The 7,211-nt window shown below is 50.4% G+C and overlaps 1 pseudogene; it reads right to left on the bottom strand.

Annotated features, from left to right (window-relative positions):
- Positions 1 to 2,988: 2,988 nt before the first annotated feature.
- LOC104471492 lies at positions 2,989 to 6,690 on the bottom strand (annotated as a pseudogene).
- Positions 6,691 to 7,211: the final 521 nt, after the last annotated feature.

Raw genomic sequence — 7,211 nt, 5'->3', positions numbered from 1 at the left:
TCTTCATCTTCAAGACTCTACAAGAAATGACACCAAAAGGTTATTTTACAACGAGAGAAGGGAGAATTAGCCTGAGAGGGGACGAGATCACCAAGCTGGCTTTCTAATATCTGTTCATTACAGAAAACACGTTTGCATAGCCGCTTCGCTGCTGCTGTTAATTTAAACCTGCATGATTAAAAGCTGTAATTGCACCATTTTAAATAAATGTCTGCTATCTGGATTATTATATTTTTAATTAGTGTGGCTCTGTCAAATGTTTTTACCCCTCTGATTGATTTGTTTATACTGTATAATTCATTGATCTCCCTGACCCTGCTGTCTCCTGAGCATGCAGTTCAGTCATGATTCCAGCAAATGGAAGAGGACCGAACCAGGAAAGAGCAAAAGGTACCAGGTCAGCTCTCCCTTATGAGCTCTTCGCAGCTCTCCTTCTTCGCCTCCTGACCCAGGTGCCCCTTTGCTCTTTGCTCTTCCCCAGGGCTGTGGGGGAGGATGGAGAGCCTGGAGGACGGGCTGTCTGGGAGGCAGGATGGGGGGAAATGGGATTGCCATTCAGCAAACCTTGGGATGTGGTGCTGTCAGGAGCATCCCAGGACCCCAAGGTTTCATCCTGTGTGTTAGGACCTTAACTATCACTTCACAGGCAGGAACCAGCTCCGCTGTCTCTGCAGGACTCTCTAAAAATGTAAAATTTCCTGCAGCTGCTCGGGAGGCACTGGCTACCAAGAAAAAGGGAGCGTGAGACTGAAGGAAACCCCCTGGAACGGCGTGTCCAGTTGCCGATCTCACAGCTCAACATGGACATAATGAAGGTCACATAAAGGGCACCCAACTGTTTTGCATTTAGGTTCCACAGCTCCACTCCAGCCTCAAAGATTATGTCCTTTGGCACAGAAAGAGAGGGCATCCCAAGGACAGGGCAGGAAGGAATCAAAGAACAGAAACCCCAGAGGCTTCAGCGATGTTCTCATTGTGATTCCTCCAGCCACCCAGCCAGGAAATACGGCAGAACCTTGATGTACCAGAGCTTGATTTCATGGGTACTGGAGCAGCCCCTGGGCAGCTACAGCCCTGGATGAATGGGGTGGGGGACTTGTAGCAGCATTAGAGAGAATTACAGTCTGCAGCAAACCAGTCACTCTGGCCGCTGAGAAAGGGTAATTACACTTTGAGATCTCTGGGGTGTATTTTTCTTGTTGGCAAGTGATCAGACTGTGTATTCCTTTTTTTTTCTTATTTTAATTAAAAATATCGGTTTGCCATGTTCACCAGGCAGCTAGCTCACTCTGCCTGAGTACAAATGCTTAACGGCATTTTGTAATTGGCTGAATTGTCTATTAGTAAATGAGCTTTGTAATTTAGTGAGCATCCTTGAAGTGCTTACTGTTATAACCTGATGCAAAGCTGAGGACTCCTACCTTCAGGAACTTACAGGCAAGAGGGGTGTCAAAGACAAATCAAGGTGGTTTTACATGAGAACAGCAGCGTGCTCCTTGGGAAACTGGAAAGGATGGGCTGGGATGAGGCACTGGCATCCTGCAGTTGTCCATAGCAACTCTACTCTCACAAACTCTTTCAGTTTGACAGGTGGAAGTGGGTTTGAAAGTCTATGTCTTATTGCTTTTACCTAAGAGAAAACAGAAACTTGTACAAATCACTTTCCCTAACGAATTTCCTGTTACAACCTTTGCCTTTGGCAGGCTCATTGTGCAACTGGTGGTCTGCAATTGTGCAGAAAGGCAGAGATGCCATTTGAAACCCCCCATCTCTTCAGGCAGCTCCCAGCTAGGAACCAGGGCACTGTTGGTCTGATACTTTACTAACCATGAATATTTTGACTGCAAGAAAATCCCATGTCAGAAGGACCCCAGTGGAGGTTGTCTGGGCAGGGTCAGCACCCCGACTGGTTCTCTGTTGTGTGCCCTCGCCAGATTTGTGTTCTTTGGGTTCAGTTTTGTCCCAAGGCATCAGTCTCACCCACCTTATTTGTTTGAAGGCCAAAAAGTTGTCCTGTGACATGGAAACATGAAGACGTGGAGCTCTGGAAACAAGCAAACCCTATAGCTGTTCCCTGCCCAGGGAACCCAGGAGACCCTCTTCCCTTTGCCTGGGTTGCACATCTCCTGGTCTTAAGACCTGTCTCCTCTTTGGCTTTGGAAAGAGCTGCAATTCGCTCTTCTTTCTATTTACCTTGACCCCTTAGGGAAGGGATCAGCCTCTGCATGCTCACCCAAGGGGCCCAGCCAGAGCTGGAGTGACACCTCCCCACCTACCCAAATCCTTGTAATGCCCCCAGCTGAGTCCCTGTGCCCCAGCACTCCCTGCCTCCCTCTTTGCTCTTCTCAACAACAGCAACAGAGACATCAACCAGAAACTGGGACTGACTCCTGGGGGCTGCAGCCCGGGGGTGCCAGCGCACATGTTTTTTTTCTGCAGTTTTTTCTTTATTGGTTCGTGCTTCACACCGTCTGACCCTTGATGTGTGTGTGCAGGAGGGCTGGCTAGATCTGAGGTCCTGGTGCTATTTCTGCTGGTGGTTCTTCACGTCCCCAGGGATATCGCTGCTGTGCAGCCCTGGAAAGGAGGGAGAAGCGTGACATTGGCATCCTTCGAGGGGAGCTGACTGGCAGGGAGCCTGCCATGGGCTGTCTTGCTCTCAAGGCTGTGTTGCTGCTGCAGGTGAATGGCAAGATGGCATCACCCCCTTCCCCTTTGTGGTCCCTTCTGGGATCCCCGTTAATCTAAGGGGAGATGCTTCCATCTCAGGGTACATCCCCAAGAGAGGAGGAGGAAGATGCTCTCTGGTGTCCTCTTCTGTCTGGATGATGGCCAGGCTTTGCTTCATGTAGCTCTGCAAGAAGAGGGAGAGGCTTTCTAGGAAAAACTCCAACTTCCCATTGCGCTATTTTGTCTTACGTTCATATAACTTCTCTAGACCCTCTCTCAAACTCTCTCCTTGGAGCAAATTTTCAAGAAGATGGTCTCTCAAGCCTCACCTGATTTGTCCCTTGCAATCCTACGAGCTGCACAGGGGACCTCCTTCCCTGCTCCGACAGCTGTTCCGCTTGCCCCCTGCTTGGCAGTAGGACTGACTGTCTTTTGGAGGTGAGCTTCCACCTCGGAGCCAGCTGCGTCCTCAATCAGGGTGAGGTGGTCCAGGATCCTCTCTCCTTTCAGCTTGCACAAGTTGTGCAGCAGAGTTTTCAGGGTCCACAGTGGGAGTTTGTTCGTGTTCTGCCTCAGTTTTTCCTTTGAGAGAGCCTTCATGAGCATGTGGGCATCCAGCAGGATTTCATCCAGGTTGATGGTGCTGATGGTGCCTGGGAGAAGCCGTATGGTCCTCCACAGGCACTTGGCCAGCAGGTCAGAAAACTTATCTAGGCTGCCCTCATCGGTCAGGCTGCTTTGGAGCAGCTTCAGCAAGGCACGAAAAATCCTCGTCTGGTCAGATTTTTCCAACACCCTCTTCATGAGGCCGTTAATAGACTGTATGAGCTTCTTATCCTCTTCTAGGTCTCTGTCCAGGAAGCCTAGCATTAGGGTAAAGAGGTTGTTCATTACATCCTTAAGCACTTCCACTGAAACCTCCTGAGCCAATTTCTTCTCTTGGAAGACACGACTACAGGCCTGGATGACACATTTACATTGCAGAATGATTTGTTCCTTCCCCCATTTCTTATCTGCTTCTTTCTGCTGGTTGATAAACTTGAGTGATTGAAAGCTGGCTACAAGGAACTCATTAATGTGCCCAGACATGGCTTCTGCTTTGTTATTTTGTCTCAGGATCTCCTCAATTTCTTTCATTGCGTGGATGCTGGTGTCAGTATCACCACTACTAATGCGACAAATAAGGGAATTAATGGTGGAGGTGATGTTATGACATGTGTCTGAAGAGACAGGCAGGGTTTGGAATTCAGGGATCGTTTCTAACCAGTTGATATCCTTCAGTCTAAAGAGCTTGTGTTTTCTTGAGACCACCCTGCTTGCTTGCTCACGTACACGTGGAAGCAGTGTCTGGGGACTCACACCCACCGTATCGAAATTTCCTCCTTGAGAGCAGGTGGGCTCTAGCTTAGAGACTGTATCTCCTGAGGCTGAGTCATGCTGAGGTTTCTCACTGAAATGCTTTACTGAAAAAACTCTTGACCTGACAAATCCCTCTTTTGCACTTTGTCCCAGCATCCTCGTATGTTTTTCAGGAAGATCCCCAATCATTTTAAACAGGGCTTCTCCATGAGTTTTTCAAGCTGTGACCATGATGTGTAGAGCAGCACTATGAACAGCACTGTCTTGGTCCCCAAGGAAGGCAGCCATCCTCTTCAAAGCTTTTGTAGGGCTTGGCTGACATACACCCAGGCCGTACGTTTCAATGAGATAACCCATCTCCACCAGGCAGCCTTCCTGCTGCTTAGTGTTGTTGGAGTTGATGCCTTCCATGAGGAAGCCAAACACCTTCTTAGCTGGATACACAAGGCATATCCTCTTCAGGATGGCATGCACCGATTTAACAACAGTTTGCCTTGGCTCTCCCATCTTCAGGACTAGGTATGGGAGGAAGGAAAAGGCCTCATTGTCCGTCAGCTGATACTTTTCTTGGATCAGCAAGGTTAGCAGCAGATTGAGGTAATCTAGGCTCTTGATAAGCACCCATGTGTTGGTGTCAAAGAAACGCAGGGTGAGCCATTTCAGGATCAGGTCCAGGCAGCTGATAACACCTTCCTTCTCTGTCTCTAAGTGCCTGGCCATGATGGCCAAGGCTTTTATGTGGTGTGGGAAGCTGGAGTGGAATATTTCCACTTGGAAGCTGCTGGACACACAGCTGCTCATCTGAGCTTTCAGCTGCCTGATGTACCTGTCACTGGGAGCAGTGAAGTTCCACTGCAGCACTTTGCTTCCTTGCTCATCCCTCATTCTCTGCTCCTTCCCCCTGGGGACAATGGCAAAGATAGGTCTGAGTTTGCTGACCCCATCAGCCAGACTGGAATTCATTTGTGCTTTGTTGTTGGCTGCACCTATGTCTTTCAGAACTGCATCTCCTGACTTGGGCTTCTTGGGACCCTGTTTCTCCTCTCCGCTGGTTTTAGGTGCTGGCTCGCTAGCTGACGCTTGTGAAGACAAGGCTGTTGCTGCAGGTGGTGTGGTTGGACCAGAGGGGAAAGCAGTTGTGGTGGTGACTCTAGGGTGTCTGGAAAGTGACTGAGCAGAAGTGGTGGACTGGGCTGATGGACTGTCATTGACATTCTCTAGTATTGCCAGTATGTAGTCCTTTGCAGCTGCCTTCAGCTCATTGGTGGGTTCAGTCATCTTCTCAAAGGTAAGGTGCATTACGAAGAAAGGCAGAGCTGCCTGCGAGGCTGTCCTCACGTCCCTGTTGCTGTCCTGCAAGGAAGAGTAGAGGTGAGGCGCACACCGAAGCAGGTCCGAGGGAGATGACTTGAAGGTGGGCAGCTGTTCAGCCAACCACTGCACCAGCTCTTGCTTCTGTGAAGGCGCTTCTTCACCTAGATCCTCTGAAATGTCCTGCCCATCAAGCCACTCCAACATGTTGATCTGGGCAGCCCAGGCATTGACGGCAGCCAGGGCGGCAGCTCTCACGCTACCCTTGCTTTCCCTAAACAGAGCAATGAGGGGAAACCCCAAGTCCTTCATGTGCTGTTTGACGTTTGAACCCATGGCTGTGGAGAGTTGATGGAGGACCCTGAGGACCATCTGTACCAGGATAGGGTTTGAGCTTCAGAGACAAGCCCTCAGGGCTCTTGGGAGCTCTCCTAGGTTTGGCTGAATTAATTTGGCATCCTGAAGGATGCCTGCAACCTCTTCCAGGCCCTCCCTCTGGATGATCCAGTTCTTCTCCTTCAGCTTTGACACCAGCTCTGGTGTGATCCTCTCACCAATGTCTATGGCTTCAGTCCTTCCATGAACCCCTGGGTCCTCCCAGGCCCTGCCATCTAGGCACGGCTTGGGGTTGGCTCGACTGGGAATCAGTGGGACCTGTCCATGCAACTTCTCCAGCTCAGCATCTATCTGGGGAAGAAGGGGCAGCTCTTCACTCTCAATCAGTGTTCTCAGTGAGTCTCCCATGTACAGGTAAATAACCCCCATAAAGGTGATGGCTGATCTCTGCACACCTGAGTGAACAGCAGCAAGAGCGATCTTCAGGGTATTGACCAGTGCTTTGGCTTCCATCCCTGCAAAGCCAAACTCCAGAATTGCCTTTGACAGCCAGCTCAAGACCTTGGAATGGATCTTGGAGTTCTTCTGTGAGAAGGCCAACGACAGAGCTGTCTTTGCAGTCCAAGGCAATGAACACGCATCTGCTATAGCTGTCAGGGCTCCCTGGGCATTGTTGCTGCACAACACAACTCCCACCATTTCTACCACACTTTCCAGGACAATGTGAGCAGATGTTCTGGAGAAGTCCCCTTTCTGGGCTAGCAAGGTGATGGTCTCAAGTTTCTTCTGCATCACCTGGAGCTTTGTTTCCTTGTGTCCTCGTGACAGCAGTCTCACCAGGGCTTGGCATGGTATCTCACTTTTTTTCATCTCCTTGACAGTCTTCTGAAGGGTATCCATGCTGGAAATCCTCTCTTTCTAGTCATTGCTTTCCAAATGCTGTATGCAGGTTTCAGGGAGAACACCACCTGCCTTTTCCCCACACTCTTCTGCTGAGAGCTCTGGTTCAAACATGTTACTTGAACCCACTTTTCCTGTTTGCTGTTGGTGTTGGCCTCTGTCCTTCCAGGAATGGTGGGTTTTCCTTCCAAGGACCCCAAACCAGGAGCAAGAGAGTGTCACTGGGTGTCCCTGCTGCTAGGCCATGCTGAGGGGATGGAGGGGGTTTTCCTTCCAAGGACCCCAAACCAGGTGCAAGAGAGTGTCACTGGGTGTCCCTGCTACTAGGCCATGCTGAGGGGGTGGAGATGTCAAGGCAGCAGCTTCGGGCTCCTCCTGGCAAGGTGCACAGAGCCTGTGGAACAACCCCAGAGAGCCATTGTGAGGCTGGTGTGACCTTGGCTGTGCTGGGGTTGGGGGCAGCCCCTGGGGAGCCATGCTGGTGTGGTGGTGTCCCGTTGCCACAAGCAGCTACTGGTCTGAGACTCCAAGGTTCAGGACCACTTCTTGCAGCTGGGAGAAGACACCAGCACAAGTAACACCACCTCCAGTCCCATTATGTCCAGTCTCCTGCAGCCTGGAGCTCTCATGTCAGG

Source organism: Pterocles gutturalis, unplaced genomic scaffold (assembly GCF_000699245.1).
Source record: "Pterocles gutturalis isolate BGI_N339 unplaced genomic scaffold, ASM69924v1 scaffold26971, whole genome shotgun sequence".
In the NCBI taxonomy this organism is placed as follows: domain Eukaryota; kingdom Metazoa; phylum Chordata; class Aves; order Pterocliformes; family Pteroclidae; genus Pterocles; species Pterocles gutturalis.
The sequence above is the reverse complement of the archived record's forward strand: the minus strand, read 5'-3'. Positions and strand labels throughout refer to the sequence as shown.